The sequence below is a fragment of the Danio rerio genome, chromosome 7, assembly GCF_052040795.2.
Source record: "Danio rerio strain M-AB ecotype USA chromosome 7, GRCz13ab, whole genome shotgun sequence".
Classification (NCBI taxonomy): Eukaryota; Metazoa; Chordata; class Actinopteri; order Cypriniformes; family Danionidae; genus Danio; species Danio rerio.
The window spans coordinates 44,276,021-44,295,000 of NC_141027.1; the positions used below are offsets into that span (position 1 = coordinate 44,276,021).

Below are 18,980 nucleotides of genomic sequence, written 5' to 3' on the forward strand. Positions count from 1 at the left end.
AAATATAGATTAAGCAGGTTAAAATGTGCATTAAAAATATTGAAATCATAACAAAAACGATAACTTTCTTAAAAATCACAACATTGTAAAACAGAAATAAAATCTATCTATCTACAGTGAATCTGGAAAATATTCAAAGCACACATTTTTTTGATGTTGCTGCCTTATTCCAAAATGGATTAAATGCATTTATTTCCAATACCCCATAATGACAATGAGAAAAAAGATTATTTTTTTAATTGTTGCAAGCTTATTAAAAATAACAAACCTGAAACATCACATGTTCAAAAGCTCTAAATTGAGCTCAGGTACATTCTGTTTCCACTGATCATTCTTGAGATGTTTCAGCAGCTTAATTGGAGCTCACCTGTGGTAAATTCAGTTGATTGGACATGATTTGAAAAGGCATACACCTGTCTAAGGTCCCAGGGTTGACAGTGCATGTCAAAGCACAAACCAAGAATGAAGACAAAGAAATTGTCTGTGGACCTTCGAGGCAGAATTGTCTTAAGACACATGGCTGGGGAAGGTTACAGAAAAAAAATTGCTGCTCTGAATGTTCCAATGAGCACACGGGCCTCCATCATGCACCATGCATGCTTAGAAATGTCATGTGTCATGTTAAAATTATTATATTTAGCATGGCCAAAAACCCTTTGAAAAGCAGGTTAAAGAAAAGAAAAGAGAAAGTTTCCTTCTAGTCCTAAAGCTAATGAAGTTCAGACAGTGTTATCTTTCTGATGTAAACTTATCAATTACAGAAGCCCAGTGCTAATGAGTTTCCTTGCCACTCTTAGGGTATTCGTTTCAATACCAGAGGACTGTGTGTGCGTGTGTGTGTGTGTCTGTGTCTGTGTGTGTTTCATTTGATTAGGAGCTACCAAACTCACTATAGAGAGGGAGCACTAATACTTCTTTACCCCCTAAAAAAATATAGCTTAAAGCAAAAAAGAAAGAAAGAAAAAAGGTCAGCTCGAAACTGTGATATAAAAATTTTAACAGTTTGCTCTTGCTGCTTTGTGGTGTGAGATTTTAGACTACAGAGTAGATTATGTTGTGTGAAAAGACAAATATTACAACATGTAACTTAAACGTGAAACTGAAGAGCAATGATTGTAGATATCTAATATAGTTCTTATCCTACTACACAAGTATTAAATCCATGACCTCTTTACTTACTGTTTGTGTGTGTGTGTGTGTGTGTGTGTGTGTGTGTGTGTGTGTGTGTGTTTTATTTGTGTGTCTGTGCATGCGTGTTTGTATAAAAATGTTAAAAAGAAATAATATTGTCATAAAAGACAAAGTGAACAAACATGAATGAATCTATGTACAAGATTCTGGAGTAAACAAAACACCCAAACAATATGACATACTCAATATTAATAACTCCTCTTTTGAGTACTATATTGCATGTTGCAACGACTCTCTGCATTTAATTAATAACTGCTGATACAATACAGTATTGGTTCAATAATAATCTTTACCGGTTTTATGTACTGACGTAATTTATCACATGTGCGTTATATAGTGGTTGCTTACAATGACAAGTGAGCAGACCATGAGTAAATAAAACACTCCAACTACTTAAAAAGCAGATAACTGTGTACAAGTCACTGCTTGTGAGATTGCTGGACAGTCTTTCACTCACAGTAAAGTACATCAGAATCCATTCATTCATTCATTTTCTTGTCGGCTTAGTCTCTTTAATCCGGGGTTGCCACAGCGGAATGAACCGCCAACTTATTTAGCAAGTTTTTACACAGCGGATGCCCTTCCAGCCGCAACCCATCTCTGGGAAACATTCACACAAACATTCGCACACACTCATACACTACGGACAATTTAACCTACCCAATTCACCTGTACCGCATGTCTTTGGACTGTGGGGGAAACCAGAGGACCCGGAGGAAACCCACACGAAGGCAGGGAGAAAATGCAAACTCCACACAGAAACGCCAACTGAGCAGAGGTTCGAACCAGCGACCTTCTTGCTGTGAGGCGACAGCACTACCTACTGCGCTACTGCCTCGCCCCACATCAGAATCCAGCTAGGAAAAAAATGAATGTGGTAAACTAACTCTCACTCTCTGCGGCCCCTTTGACCTGCTGACGTTTTCGTGAATTAATGTTTTAATCTCCTCTCTTGGCAACAACAATAACGTTACTTGTGGATCCTGACACGAGCGCATCTGCAGAGCGAGTTTTCTCCACTATGTTACCATCTATAATGGTTTAGCTGTGATTGCTGTGGCCGTTTAACATCAGTGTCAATGTAACTGTTTGCTGAACAGCGCCAGAACAGAGCTGATCATTAGAACCAATCACAGTCATTTTTCTGTTGAGCGCGTGGTCAATTATAGGCATTTAAGAACTTGCTCAACAAAGCTCAAAAAGCAAGCGGGATAATATTTACATTTGTTTATTTGCTATAAATGCTTATGCATGTGCTCGTGTATGTACTTTAGTTTTGTTTGATACATTAAGAAAGTGTTTTCTTTGACCAGTTAAAGATACAGTACATATATCTGACAGCTTAAATGACACAATTGTATTACAAATAATATATAAATAATAATATAATTATACATTTTAATAAAAGAATTATTGTGTTGCTAAGTATAATATCAAATTGTTTAAGAAAAGTACCGTCATTGCACTGTGATATCGAACTAAACCAAACCGAACCGTGAGACCAGTGTATATGCAATATATATATATATATATATATATATATATATATATATATATATATATATATATATATATATATATATATATTAAATACTGTTTAATGATATTAATAATTTATTGTATTTTACATGGGGCAACGTGGTGGGGCAGTAGGTAGTGCTATTGCCTCACAGCAAGAAGGTTGCTGGTTGGAGCCTTTGCTGGGTCAGTTGGCGTTTCTGTGTGTAGTTTGCATGTTCTTCCTGCATTCACGTGGGTTTCCTACGGGTGCTCTGGTTCCCCCCACAGTCTAAAGACATGTGGTACAGGTGAATTGGGTAAGCTAAATTGTCCGTAGTGTATGAGTGTGAATGAGTGTGTATGGATGTTTCCAACAGATGGGTTGCAGCTGAAAGGGCATAAGCTGCATAAAACATATGCTGAATAAGTCGGCGGTTCATCCCGCTGTGGGAACCTCAGATTAATAAAGGGACTAAAAAGCTGAAAAGAAAATGAATGAATGTATTTTACAATAAACAAATAAAGTCTTGTTAGCACCTGTGTTAATTAAATAATAATAAAAGCCTCGACTCAAACATTTCAACCTTATTGTACAAACTCAGAGCTTGACTCTTCTATTTAAAACTGAAGTTAGTGCCACAGGTATTTAATAAGCCTCACAGATGAAAAAAAATGCTGCTCATGATTCAAAAACAATCTGGCATTGCATACAGGTTTGATTTTGTTTCAGGTGCTCGGGGATTTCACTTCCCAGTAGTTGCCTTTGAGCACCATTTATAATGCTGTTCTCCCTCATACACTCCAAATTCAACCAAAGTAAATGAGCAGACGAAGATGCTTTGATCTGCTTCTGATATCTGTCGAAATTTTCATCCCACAACAAAGGAGAGAGGGGGAGAAACAGGTAAACCCTGGCCTTTTGATCTGAACCCTATAGCGGCCTCTGAAGTGGCATGGGTCATTAAAACTCTTCTGCCATGGAGGTTCGCTTGAGTGCAGATGAGAGAGCAAGGTTACAGGAGACGACTGTGCTGTCAGGAGCATCCAGAGAAGAGGCTTCCGGGTCTCGGGGGGCTCCATCCATCTTTACATGAGGCCACGTTTTTTCAAATATATTAAGCACATAGACTGACCTCTAACCAGCAGATCAGACTTTACCTGCAGGTTGAGGATGTGTATATGTGTAGGTCAGAGTACAGAAATAATGTAATGATTTCGGCTTGATAAACAACAACTAAAATAAAAAAAGAAAGAAAAAGAAAATCAGTAGTTTGTCAACTTAAAGGTTCAAGAGTACTTTTTTGAGATTGTAACAGATTTGTGTGTGTTGAGCATCATTTAAGACAAGGTTAGCATATGTCAGATTTAATTGTGGAGAAAACTGGATCATTTTGAGCTTTTGTCTGCTAATTTCATCTTCCAGGTTTCAAATAATTTTTAGGGCGGGATCAAAATCGGCGACGTATCGATCTGTCCACGGATGACGTGTTAGTTTCTCATAATTATTAGTTGGTTGTTATTTTGTTATTATTAGTTGAGTTCTTATCCTTCATGCTTCTTCTAAATCATGAGAGCACATGCTTTCCGATGACAGACCTGCTAAGCTGTGAGACCACGGCATGCGGCATTAGCTGTTCATGAAGAGTAGCATGTGTTTATTTGTTTCACCTTAAAATAATAAGGTTCTATCTGACATTTTTGTCAAAATTGATTTACTGACATATTCCTATTAAATGACAACCTATTTACATTATTGGATGTTTTTTTTATAAGTTGTTTACATTTTAGGACATTTTATTAAAAAAAAATAAATGTTACACACATACTGTTTGCTATATGGAATGCAAAAACTTTGAAGCTCAATATCTCAACATCATTCAGAATGCAGATAACCTTATAATTCCAAGGTTATGAACTGGAGAATGGCAAACTTTGTCTTTTATCAGTTGAGTTTTTTACCATTCAGACACATCATCTACAGTTAGTCAAAATTATTAGCCCCCCTTTGATTTTTGATTTTTTTTATTTCCCAAATGATGTTTAACAGAGCAAGGAAATTTTCACAGTATGTTTGATAATATTTTAGTTTTTTTTTTCTTCTGGAGAAAGTCTTATTTGTTTTATTTTGGCTAGAATAAAAGCAGCTTTAAATTTTTGAAAAATCATTTAAGGTCAAAATTATTAGCCCCTTTAAAGGTTCAGGACACCCTGGATAACTTTTTTTTTATATTAACAGATTTGTGTGTGTTGAACATCAGTTAAGACAATGTTAGCACCTGTCAGCTTTAATTGTGGGGAAAACTGGATAATTTTGAGCTTTTGTCAGCTAATTTCAGCTTACGGTTTTAAAATGATTTTTGGGGCGGGATCAAAATCGGCGACGTAGCGCAGTACTGCAAGTGCAATGATGACGCGTCGGTTTCTCATTATTATTCATAGCGGAGTTTTCTTATCCTATGGGAAGAGCCTGCTGCTTAATTATTCATGAGACCTGCCAGACCTGCCAGAGTCAAGCCCGAGCTGTAAGACACGTCACGGACCCACGGCACGGGCACACAGTATTTAGCCGTTCATGAAGGCTCATATGCGTTTGTTTCCATGATCCATGCGGTTTGTTGCATGTTTTCCCCCGCGATCTTGTCAGGGCCGATCATACAGCAAAGCTGTGTGTGTGTGCTGCTAGCATTTTTGTCGGGAGAGCAGTACGAGAATTAGAGAATGGCGGACGCTGTCTTTTATCAGGAGTTCATTCACATTCAGACACATCACTGTGCTGCTGTGTTTGCCTAAATCCTCCAGATTACCAGCAGGGCTAATGGTTAAAATAGACAGGTCAGGAGACCTGCTGCACTGAAATTGCTGGATACGGGGATAGAGGGAGAAGTCCCCATTTATACGGTTTACATGAACACACTTATATTTATAATTATATAAATTGTGGTTATGTGTATATGAAATTACGAATAACAAATGTAGCAGGGCATTAAATCACTATTTATTTCTTTGCATTTTAACTTTGTAAACTATAAACTCATGCGTCTCCTCACGGTTTGTCTCATTTTGTGAGCTAGCTTCGTTCGCTCACGTTCTCCCCTGCTGGCCACGCCCACTCCTGCCCGATGCTCGCGGAGCTCCACGCCCATTAATCATGCATCTTTTGAAAAAATCCTGAAGTAGACTTTAACTGAGAGTGGGGGTGTCATGGCCCTTTAAGCTATATATTTTATATATTGACATTATATATTGACATAACAGTCTACAGAACAAACTATTGTTATACAATAACTTGCCTAATTACCATAACCTGCCTAGTTAACCTAATTAACCTAGTTAAGCCTTTAAATGTCACTTTAAGCTATATAGAAGAGTCTTGAAAAATATCTAGAAAAATATGATTTACTGTCATCATGGCCAAGAAAAAATAAATCAGTTATTAAAAATGAGTTATTAAACTATTATGTTTAGAAATGTGTTGAAAAAAATGTTCTCCCTGTTAAATAGAAATTGGGAATAAAAATAAATAAATGGGGGGGGGGGGGGGGGGTAATAATTCTGACTTCAACTGTATATCCGTGCTGTAGTAATGTGTAGCCTATATATTATATGAAATTACATGTAATCTATCGTATATGTAGCAGGGCATTAAATTACTTAATGTTATTTCTTAGCATTTTATCTTTCTAAACTATTTAATCATGGGTCTACTCACGGTTTATGTCTCATGTAGTGAGCCAAATGACAGCAGTTGTTCGCTTCGCTGTCCTCTTTTTTTCCCATGCTCTGCCGACCACGCTGACTCCTCCCTCTGCTCGCAGAGCTCTAATTAAAATTAAAAATAAATCAAAATTCTGACTTGAACTGAAAAAGCAGGTTTTCATGGCCCTTTAAGTATTTTTTTTTATGGTAGTTTGAAACTATATATTGTCTGAGTTAGTCATGTTAAATATGGTACAAAAGCTTGGTAATAAGCTGCCAGTACTTCATTTCTGTTATTTTACAGCTTTATTGGTAAGTACTAATACCCTATTTCATGATTAACATGTGTTGTATTCATTTACACTTTTTAATTGCATTCTGAGACCTTGATTTTGCTCACAGTTTTTGATGTCGAAAATTATAACTTGTAAGTCTTTTTTTGTATTCTTAAACAAGATTGTATATAGTGTTCATTGATATTAATCTGGGAAATAACAGAAACTCATCACTCTAATTTGTATCACGGTTTACCAAGTTTAAGATTTACTGAATCTGGTAAAAATGCACTATAATGGTTGTCTGTCCACCCACGTTTTTGTGTAACAGATGAGCTCTTCCATAATGGAATTTAACTTTCATTACGTCTTATTGTGTGTTTTTATTTGCTCTCAATAGGAATGAATTAAAAAAAATTAACAGAAACATTTGGAATGTTTATAAAATAAAAAAGAGCACAGATTGCTGTTGTTGACAGCCACATACTAAAGGAATTCACAAGTGGTCCACAAGTATATAGTACACTACTTATAGCACTGCGGTTACTATAGTATGCATACAGTAGTACAAAGTGAAAAGTCACAGCACTACTGAAGGGGGGGAAAACACTAAATTGTGTCACTATATTGTAAAAAAAACATTTGTAAATAAACTATTTTCTGTATTACTTATTTAAGCTTTTGCATTATGGCATCTTGATCACTCCACCAAAAGCTTTTGATATTGAAAAGATGGAAAAAGTTACTCTTGTTGCCATTTGTAATAGATTGAACTGATGTATAGTCTGTGTTGGTGTTGTAAATTACAGTACAAAAACCTGGTAACAAACTGCCAATACTTGTTCTGTTATTTTACAGACTTAATTCTCTCTATAATATTTCTTAAACAATATCTTGTCTCAAGTTCCTGCTAAAATGGCAAAAAAAAAAAAAAAAAGCCACTTTCTACAGTGTTGAATTTTCAACACTGAAAGTCTCTGGAGCAGAAATATAAATCCTATAATGCATTTCACAACTGTAAATAAACAGAAAACACCATTTAACCACAAACCTGTTAAATAACAAATATATATTTTTATGATGTAGCATCTAGTTCATGATTGCACAGTGAAACTATGAAACGTATTGGAGATTAAAGCAGACTTTTTTTTTTTTACATCAGTATGTTCTCACCATGCATAATGCTAACATAATAATGTAATCCCATTATTTATTCACATATTGCACTGTAATAATAATTTACTGATAATGCTACAACATACCAGAAGCTTGTCACTGCTAATTTAAAAGTATCTGGAAAAGCTTTTGATCTCTTGACGGTAATTTACCAGTAAAGACTTTACCGTGCCCTCAACCATAATTCAAAAAAGGATGCTTTGTGGATTGATCTACCATTTTGATTTTGCCCAAAATCCCCCATTGTGTGTTCTACAATGAGCCTGATTCATCCAACAACTCATTTTCACTTTTCAGTCCAAATGAGATTGGGTCTGAGCAAAGGCAATGAGGTCAGTGTGAAAAATAATCTTGCGGGCATAATGTTCCTCATACATATTTGAAATATGTGAATGTAATTTGAGCGGGAAGTATGCTTAATCTATTTTTTGATGTTGGATGGCAAATCCATCCTCACCTGTCAAGATACTAATCTCTTTTTTTTTCTGATATGTGGGTAACCAACTTAAAGGAGGAGAATAGTTTATTTCCCTCATTTTCATCAGGCACTTTAAATGCATGGGCCATTTAAATCTTCAAATGACTGAAGATCACATACAATTCTAATGATTATGGCTTGGCAAGATTGTTACTAAATATTGGAGCGTACAACAGAGTAGTTACAGATATAAAGAAGTGAAACACACAGACAAAAAAAAGCAAGACAGACTGGAAACACAGCAGAAGGGAATTGAAGGTGTGCTGTTTGGAACGAGCTGAATGTGTTTTGGAGGCCATACGGACATCCATTGTGTCTGTCCATCTGGTTTTTACAGATATGTGAGTCACTATCGAACTAACTTTGATTTCCAGATGGTTGAAGCAACCTGAATTCACTGCTTCCCATAAACACGTTAGTCCTTTTCTGTTTGCGAATATAAGCGATTTTAGATGTGTAAAGTGTAAGCCTCTATAGGACGATTCACACTGTGACGACAGATGCTGACCAACAGATCATCAGATTACAGTATTTCACCTGTCAGACCCTCTAAGACTTATGGAAACCTATTTCCATCGTGTTTGTACTAGAAAAAAGAGTAGCAATTATTACTTTAAATGTCATTATCTTATCTTAGTATGTCATAATTTCAGATTTTTTTGGGCTTCATCAATGGCAAGAAAAAAAAAATTATATAAATAAACAGTGAAAAGAATTTCCAACAATATCAAAATCAGACAGGGGTAACGCACTAATCTGTCTAAATTGATGCACTGTCTGTTGCCATTGGTTGGCCTCTGTCCAGTGGTGTACAGTAATAAGTTAAACACACTCAGCTCACTGTAAATGAGTAGCTTTTTAAAAATGTGTAATTTTACTTGAGAACATCTTTAGTGCTGTATCAATACTACTGCATCGTTTCCCATCAACCTGCAGTCACTAAATAATAAATAGTTGAAGTCAGAATTTTTACCCACCCTGAATTATTAGCCCCCTGTTTATTTTTTCCTTAATTTTCTGTTTGACAGAGACATTTTTTTCAGCAAATTTCTAAACATAAGTTTTAACTCATTTAAGTTTTAACTGATTTATTTTATCTTTGCCATGATGACAGTAAATACTATTTTACTACATATTTTTTCAAGATGCTAGTATTCAGCTTAAAGTGACATTTAAAGGCTTAACAAGGTTAATTAGGTTAACTAAGCAGGATAGGGTAATTAGGCAAATCATTGTATATCTATGGTTTGTTCTGCAGACTATCAAAAAACTATATAGCTTAAGGAGGCTATTCTATTTGGCCTTAAAATGTTTAGCAAAAAATTAAAAACTGCTTTTATTCTAGCCGAAGTAAAATTAATAAGACTTTCAACAGAAAAAAATTAATAAATAAATTATCAGACATACTGTTGACATGTCCTTGCACTGATTAACATAATGGGAATTATTTTAAATGAAAATTCAAAGGGAGGCTAATAATTCTGACTTCAAGTGTGTGTTCATATACGGCGAATAAGTAGAATAATCAATCATGTACTTCCTATCCAATCAATTTGTGCATTTAAAAATCACATCAGACAGACCAACATCAAGACATTTTTAAAGTAAAGTGTGAAGCATTAAAAGTGTCCAAGAACATGTACAACATAAGACTGTTTTAGACTGTTTTCAAAGACCCACGTTGCATGTGTTCTATCAGTGCTGCACAAGCTTGTTTACTGGACATACATAGCTTGTTAGTCAGCGTTCAAAATGCATGATGTAAACATTACAGAAAGACAGCTAGATTTTTACCCCTTAGGTTACACAGATTACACTCCGCATGTAAACACATCAACCTGCTTCCCGTCTGATTATAATATGGGAGCATATATTAATGTAGTCTGTTCTCACAGTAAATTACTCCCATTTTAAATGTAATGACAACTAATTTAACTTTTAACACTTAGAAATACATTTAAAAGAAAATGGTACTGGTGTAAGCTACACTTTTATTTGCATATTGGTGACATAATATACACAGCTTAATGCTCACTACTCACTACACTTGTTTACTGAGTGGTATTTAGAGCAGATACATTTATTCTACTTGGACCATTATTTTTATTTTTTTTGGCATTTTTTCCCAAAACTTTTATTCAAGTATGATTTTTCAGTTCTCTTTCCACCAGTGCGTCCGTCTGTGAATTATGTATTTGCCCAAAAGAGTAGCTTTCAAAACTCTAGTTTGGTTTGCATATTGTCTTGAGACTGAACAGTATGAGTTCTTTTCTTTGAGTAGTAAACTTGTTCTTAGCACCAAAACAATGAACTGCTCAGAATATATATTTATTTTGTCATGATGATGCATTTTAGAGTTATTTCAGAGCATCATAGATGATCAAAGCAGATGCTCATGGCACTGCCAGTATTGTACAAATGTGTTTGTAAAGACAGATACCGGAAAACACAGTGTGGATGTTCGTCATCAATACAATGGTGCGAAACCACCAAATTTCCGTGCTGGTTATGGAAGCAGCTGGGAAAACAGACCTGAAACAGACTGTTGGTAATCTGGTTTAGAGTTTCAGGCTTTTCCAAGAGGAATCTACGCTCCCATTCATCAAGGCTGACAGACTTTATCTAAGCACCTGAGAGCTGCCATCTAATATCATATACTCAAATCCATTCTCATCCAGACATGCCGAGGGTCACATCTTATTCCTTTTTTCAAAAGAAGAGTATCTCTCACAGGCTCCAGTATCAATAGCCTTTTCACATTGAACCTTAACAAGGTATGTCAAAATAACGGTGATGATAGCAGAGCTGACGATAAATGATGTTCATGATGATGATGATGATGATGACGACATGAACTGTTGTATTATCACTTATGGGTAATAGTTTTGTATTTCGCTTGAAAACATTTGATGTACTTAATGTTGGTCCCCGTTAGGCAATATGTTTGACAAATACATAATAATAATAATAATAAAATAAATAAGAAGAAGAAGAGAAAGAAGAACAACAACAATTTATCTTAGCATCTACATATCAAATAACTCTGATTAGAGTATTGAGTCCCACTTGGAAAAAAAAAACAATACTAATACACTAGTTTATAGTAAATACTATAGTGTTTTTGAACCATGCTAGAGTAAAGTGTTTTATACTGTAACTATATATAGTTGAAGTCAGAATTATTAGTCCCCTGAATTATTAGCACCCCAGTTTATTTTGTTCCCCAATTACTGTTTAATGGAGAAAATATTTTTTCAACACATTTTAAACATTACAGTTTTATTAACTAATTTTATTTGCTCATCTTTTGGCTCAACTGGGTTAATTAGGTTAACTAGGCAGGTTAGGGTAATTAAGCAAGTTATTGTAGAGTGATGGTTTGTTCTGTAGACTATGGAGAAAAAAAAAATAGCTTAAGGGGCTAATAATTTTGACCCTAAAATGGCTTTTTAAAAAACATTTATTTTTAGACAAAATAAAACAAACAAGACTTTCTCCAGAAGAAAAAAAATTAGCAGATATACTGTGAACATTGCTTTGCTCTGTTAAACATCATTTGGGAAATATCTAAAAAAAAAAAAAAAAAAAAACAAGAAGAATTAAAATCAGGGGGGGGGCTAATTGTTGGCTAACAATTCTGACTTCAACTGTATATTTTTATTATTTAAAACACTTAACATTACACCACACTGTAAAATTAACTATGGTGAACTGTTAAACTGTAATCAATTCAGTAGAATGTTTTAGTTTTTACTACGGCGAGTAAACGGCGATGTATTGTAGCATTATATATTTATGAAAACATAGTACAGTATAGTATAATTAGTTTATTTTACTATTGTTGTTCTTTAACCATAGAAAATACAGACTTACTTCAACAGATTAATGAAGTACTTTACTAAATTATAGTTAAAAACACTATAGTATTTACTATAAACTGCTACAATATATTTCATGCGGGGTGTTATAAACTGTACAGTAGTCATAATCTGAAATGGTTCATCAACTTTCATCAAAGTCATTCTAAAATTATTGAACAACACTCATTTTTGTTTTAGGACAGATTTGACTTAGTTTTTTTTTTTTTATCCACTTCAATGTTGACTACTGTAGTTAGAGTATAGGGTTAGTAGAATAATTTAACACACTCAAAAAATGCTATTTTTTTTCAGACCAAATTTGGGTAAATCTATTGCTGGCAGATATAACGCAGACAGTCTAAAAATACTCTAATTAGTTCTAGGTGAATTGCAGTGGGAAAGTTACATTATTTGTGGTCAACAAAATGCCTGAAGGGGACGATCACCATAAAGTGTTACGGAAAAATATTTGACCATTCAGAGTCCAAAATTTTTAGATATGCATTCAATTAAAAAAATGTATTGAATTAATAAAAATGAACAGAACTGCTTATATTGAAGTCAACCATGTCAGTAAAAATTAAAACAGGGTTTTCTTTCCTATTACAGACAATGGACTTCCATCTTCTACATGTGAATGTATTTAAATAAAGTGTAATCAAAATAGAATTTTGCATAACTGCTTTTCTGTTGCACAAACTGAGGATAAACAAATGAAGAACATGCACAGCATGAAAATCATTAATTTTTATAGGACAGAGCAAGACTAACTGGACTGGAGATTTGCCAAGTTCATGGGGAAACATCCAGGAGGATGTAATTGCTTTACTCACCAGCTCCATCTTTTAGTTTCAGGAACTTGGAATGATTTCTCCTAAATCCAACAAGCAAGCTTCATCTCTTCTAAGACACTTGATGAATATAAATAAATAAAAAAGCCTTTGTTGCATTCTATTCCGAGGCTAATGCTCAGCCACTATAAGCAACAAAGAAAGTCTCTTGCACGTCTCACTCGGGCTGGAGGAAGGTACATGGGGGACTAATTATGCTGGCACAACCTCAACACTCAGTGGGAGAAATTTCTCTCTTGTGGAGAGTTCTGGGTACAGTTAGGCGCCCACTGGTCTGAAACACTGGAATGGGGCACACAGAGACATCATTTGTGGCTCTACTGATCATTTGACTAATGGATTCCATAGTAGTAAGATTGTGAAGAGTAAAAAAGTTCAGACGAGATTCAAGATAAGATGACACACACATGCACACACGCACATAACCAATCACAACCCCTCACAAATCTATCTTTCAACTTCATATTTTTACTATAAAGCTATACAATATTATATTTGTGCATATACATTAGATTAGTCAGTACTGAAGTCAAATCTGGACCTTATCTAACAAAATAACGGTCCAAAAATTAGTAAAGCCAACTTTATGTTTTAGAAAAATATTAAATACAAATTTAAAGAGGAAAAAAAAAAAAAATCAAGAGACGCAAATAAATAAAAGGAAAAAATAAATTGTTGAAATTTTGAAGGCTGTAATTTTTTTTGCAATATTTTGCTTGAATTGAATTGTATTATCCTTCATTTTCTAAAAATGTTTGGTGACAAAAATATTATTTTAATAAATATACCTGTTTGATAAATGTTTTAGATCTTTTGTACATCTGTTTTGTTTAAATGAACCAAAATGCATTGCCTATATTTACTGAGAAATGGACAAAAATGGGGTGTACTCAATTATGCCGAGCACTGTATTACACATAGGACAATAAAGGGCAATATGTCTAGGTGTACCATATTTTATTAGTTTTTTATGCATTTTTCTTTTAAATCAGGCCTGAAGATAACTATCAAACGTGTCATTTTAAGGATTTTAACTCTTCAAATTCCAGCATGTTTACAAAAAAAACACTGTCGTATAAAGAAAAAAAAAAAAAAAAAAAAAAAAACGAAATTAGGAGACATGGTGGTTTAGTATTCCCTCACAAAAAGAAGGTCACTGGAGTCCTGGGTGAGCCATTATGCTTATCTGTGTGAAGTATGCATGCTTGCATTGTCCAATTGCATGAATTGGACAAAGTAAATTGCCCATAGAGTGAGTGTGAATGGAGGGGTGTATGGGTGTTTCATAGCACTAGGGGTTGCACAAGCTAGTGCACTCTCTGGGCTGGGATGTGGCAGGAAGGGCATTTAAAATGTGCCAAAGTAATTGGAAATACATAATAATAATAATAATAATAATGTGGATTATTGCAGTTTTATTGCAATATTTAAACATGAATTTAAAAGATAGATTTGTGAGTGCTGTACTCGTATACAGTTGCAGTAAGAATTATTAGCCCCCTAAATTATTAGCCTGTTTATTTTTTTTCTCCAACTTCTGTTTAACAGAGAGATTTTTTCAACACATTTCTTAACATAATAGTTTTAATAACTCATTAATAACTGATTTATTTTATCTTTGCCATGATGACAGTAAATAATATTTAACTAGATATTTTTCAAGACACTTCTATACAGCTTAAAGTGACATATAAAGACTTTACTAGGTGAATTAAGTTAAGGCAGGTTAGGGTAATTAGGCAAGTTGTTCTATAATGACGGTTTGTTCTGTAGACTATCGGAAAAAAAAAAATAAAAAATAAAATATATATATATATATATATATATATATATATATATATATATATATATATATATATATATATATATATATATATATATATATATATATATTTATTTATATTAGCTTAAAGGGGCTAATAATCTTGACCTTAAAATAGTTTTTATAAAATTACAAAAAAATAAAAACGTTTATTCTAGCTAAAATAAAACAAATAAGTATATAAGTTGATAATAAATATTACCAAACATACTGTGAATATTGCTGTTTTAATGGATTTCAATGGAGACATTCAAACAGGAGGAACTATTTTTTTGTAGCAAGCGAGTCAAGAAAATAAATGAGTGTGAAATATTAACATTTCAATAAAAAGCACACCCTTTTGCTAAAGATGAGGCTCTTTACATTGGCAAAGTGAAATCACTACAAAGACAACAAATCTCCATAAGCATGCACAAGTGTTCAAAGTTTGAAGAGGACATGTGCGACGTCTATTGGAAATGCATTGTAGTAAGAAATGAGCTCACATAGTGCAAGAGAAACTAATTAAAATGCAAAACAGGCCCTAGCATGAGGTAGCACAACACGACAGCCGCCGTCTCCTCATTTTTTTACACCCTGTTTTGTTTGTTTCACCTATTGGGCAGCTTTCAGATGAGAAAATATTTTGCATGGTGACCCTGATCAAAATGCGGCTGACATTGCCGAGAACAATACCAGTGCATTTAAATGGACGACACGTGCGGCAGCTGAAGAATGGCACTAAATGAAACAGGCTTCAAAGCAGGGTGGCTCAGTCTGCCTTTGTTACCCCGACTTTGTATGAGGATGGATAAAAACCTTGAGTTGATTCTGTGAATATGCAATGGCTTACAACAAATCCCCGGGCTGTGTCAAGAGCTCTCGTTTGAGCCGTTGTGCTTTACAACAGCGCGGCTCCTCTGGGAGCAACGGTTTCAGCATATACGCCAAAGGGTTACATGAATTATCAATAAGAGAGTATATTCTGTTCACTATATATGCTCCGTTCAGTCATTGTAAATGGACAGTGGACTCTTATCACTCTCTGTTGCTGGGTAACAGCTGAAGAGAACTGTTATGCGCTTGTAGTGCCTTTAGAGGGGCCATTTTGACTCATAATTCCCCAAAAAGGCTTTCTGAAAGCATCTTTGGCTTTGTGAGGTAAAACTGGCACCTCTGTACACACAATACAGTGGGACCCATTAAGCCCAAAGCATTACAGACAATTCTTTCTTGGAAAGAAGAACTAATCACATAAACTATCAGTATGCACTTTAGCTCATGACACAGCATAAAAAGTCCTTGTTTTAGCTTTTACCAGCCTTGCAAAATAAAAACAAATCCTACCTAATGGAACAGTTTGTCTAAAAAAAAATATAAAATTATTTCTAGAGTTATTTCTACTATTGGTACAGTCGCTGTTACCAGCTCTTTCTTTCAAAGTTTTATTTTGTTTCTTTCCTGTGGAGGTAAATGTGTCAATGTGTCAAAATAAGACGTTTTCAATATTAAAACTGCAAATGCAAGTTTGTTGCATTTATTTTTAAACATTAAAATGTGTTCTGTTTCTCTCTGGTTTTATTTTTTTGTCAAGCCATTTTCTTGATTTTGTCATGTCCATTTTCATGATTTACAGACTTAATGTATAATTATTTATATCTATAGACATCACAGTACTAAACTAGAGCAATATGTCCTTTGATGACATATAAAAAGTACAATATTTATCTACAAACATTAAAGTAGATACTGTATTAGGGATGGGATGATAACTGTTTTCAATGTATACCACGGTGTGGATAAGTTTTAAAACCACCAAAATTTTCTGCTATACCGTTGGTTTATGTCAGATTTGTTTAAATATTTTTTTTTCAACACAACAGTATCTCCCAGCAAAAAAGATCTCCAGAGATGCCATTGGATTGTAAAGAAATCTGTGTTTTATTAACTAATGAAAACAGCAAAAAATTGATTTGAATATTTAGCCTGACATGTTTACTGCTCCAAAATATTACAAATGTTTCCTAACATAAAATATATTGTTTAAAGAGAAAAAAAGTTTTCGTTTTTTTTACCCAGACGTTTAAAAATAATGTTTTAGAGCAGTGGTACCCAACCACCGGAACAATTAATACCGAGCCACATAAGAAATCATAAATTATTTCTGTAGAAAATATTCCCCCCACGACTTGGTTTCTTCCACTCACCCCCACCATCTCACGTGAAATGGACTATGCCAAAATCCACCACGGAGCGGGAAGAACGATCGCTAGAAAATAGCTCAGTGGTGGTTGTTGATAGTTTAAAGTTATAAAACAGGTATTATAGAGTCCAAATCAGCAGAGCATTTAAGGATTGTGCATATGTGTGCGTGCATCGCTAAGTAAGTACCAGAAATCATTGCAATATCTATCTATATGGAGTTTCACATAATCATACTCCTTAGGGCTGAAACATGCCAATGCAAACATTTAATTCGGCTATACAGTTGTATTATTGTTAATATGTTCGTCAGTTGAAATGTTTGGCACAGATGTTATGTATTTGATGCATATAAACCTTGATTGAAACATAATCAGACCGCGATAGTGCAACTAGCGCATGCGCACTGAGTTGTTCATGATTAACCTGGATGCACGAGCGTAGCATCTGTGTTCACGTGAAGCTGTATATTCACGTATATTAAAATCCTTTAGAACACAGATATAACCTAATAATTCCAAGCAAACGCAATTTTATCCAATAACAGAAACCAAACATTAATGGAACGTTTACCTATTCAGCTTCCATATGTAAATTTCAATTTTCAAAAAAAGACACTTGGAATCCAGGGTCACATAGCTATATACATACAATAGGTCATGTTAACTCATGGACATTTTTAAATGTCTTCTTTTGTGTTAAGAATGGAAGCTGTATAAGTCAGTAATGATATGACGGTGACTAAATTGTTATAATTTTTTTGAATAGTCATTATTATTTTGGGATGAACTATCCCTTTAAGAGTTGTCTTTGTGCCTCAGCAAATTAACAATATCACATCTTTTCATTTGGAGCCGTACATTCAGCAGAACAGCACACGGGTCACTTCTAACAAAGGCTGAGCACAAACGCTGATGTGTTAAAATAGCTCGTCTTTGACATTCACAGAAAGACACCTGAATGGATTATTTTATTATTATTATTTTTCTTTTTTACACAACAGCTCCCTGCTAACCTCACACTCTCCGCTGACAGGCTGCCTGTGAAAAGCAAACTTAGTCTATGCACCGAGCTCTGTGTCTGCCATCGATTGTTCCCTCTCCTCTCATCTGCAATCCATAGGCCTGTTGCTATGATGCCGTTGGTTTTCTGAAGCGAGCTGAATAGGCTCCACAAAGAGACGCATTTACCGAGGAGAGATGAAGACGCAGCCGCATTCATCTAGCCTTGTTATTCTGTCTCTGAAACGAACGTGTCCTTCCTCTCATGCCCTTTACTTTGTTATGCTCAAAGGGCATAGCGAGGAAAATCCACTCTGGCATCCGTTCGCTCCACCGACGTAAACAAAACAACACTCTTGTCAGATGTACAGCTTCAGTTTCAATACTATAATTTGACGATAAGAGCAAGCTACATATCATGAGAGATTTAGTCCCCTCTTTTCCACCCACTCGCTCATGATAGCTGTTTTACATATTGCCGTTTCATACCCTAAAAGACAGACATGGTTGACTGCAGATAAGAACAAAAGAAAGGCAGCCGATATGAGTCGCTCGCTCCGGCGGGATCAAATCCATCGCCAAGACAATGTGGGTGTAGTTAACATTTCATAAGCGCCGCATTCCTGGATCATTTGCATATGCATCTGTGCATGTTGTCCTCAAACACACCTCTGTCCATAACTGTGGAGTGTTGGGGGCTGTTGGAAGAGTGGGGAGTTTTGTGATCAACTTAAGATAAAGACATATCCAACCTTTCCGACAATAAATGTAAATGTACACAAATACTTTACCTGACTTAATCTTTTTTGTGTGATTGAATTTATGAATGGATCTAATCATAAAACCAGTTCTTTATTTTCTTACATGTTTGCATGTGACAAATTATTGAAGCACATTTTATAATACTGTTTGTGTTCTTCAAAACCTCACTGTTTTATTAAACATTAAA

The 18,980-nt window shown here is 34.8% G+C and overlaps 2 long non-coding RNA genes across 8 annotated transcripts in view; one reads left to right on the forward strand and one right to left on the reverse strand.

Moving 5' to 3' along the window:
* Window positions 1–18,980, reverse strand: part of LOC108190697 (uncharacterized) — a 138,928-nt gene that overhangs the window by 87,964 nt on the left and 31,984 nt on the right. Inside the window, exon 3 of one of the 7 annotated variants that reach the window (XR_015496098.1) lies at window positions 6,401–6,510. The exons of the other annotated variants lie outside the window; for them this stretch is intronic. This is a non-coding gene — a long non-coding RNA (uncharacterized LOC108190697). The remainder of the gene's footprint in view (window positions 1–6,400; window positions 6,511–18,980) is intronic. 7 annotated transcript variants of the gene reach the window in all.
* LOC147843142 (uncharacterized) lies at window positions 2,828–8,686 on the forward strand. The gene is made up of 3 exons (XR_015496122.1): window positions 2,828–4,625; window positions 4,877–6,322; window positions 6,507–8,686. It is a non-coding gene; the product is annotated as an uncharacterized LOC147843142 (long non-coding RNA).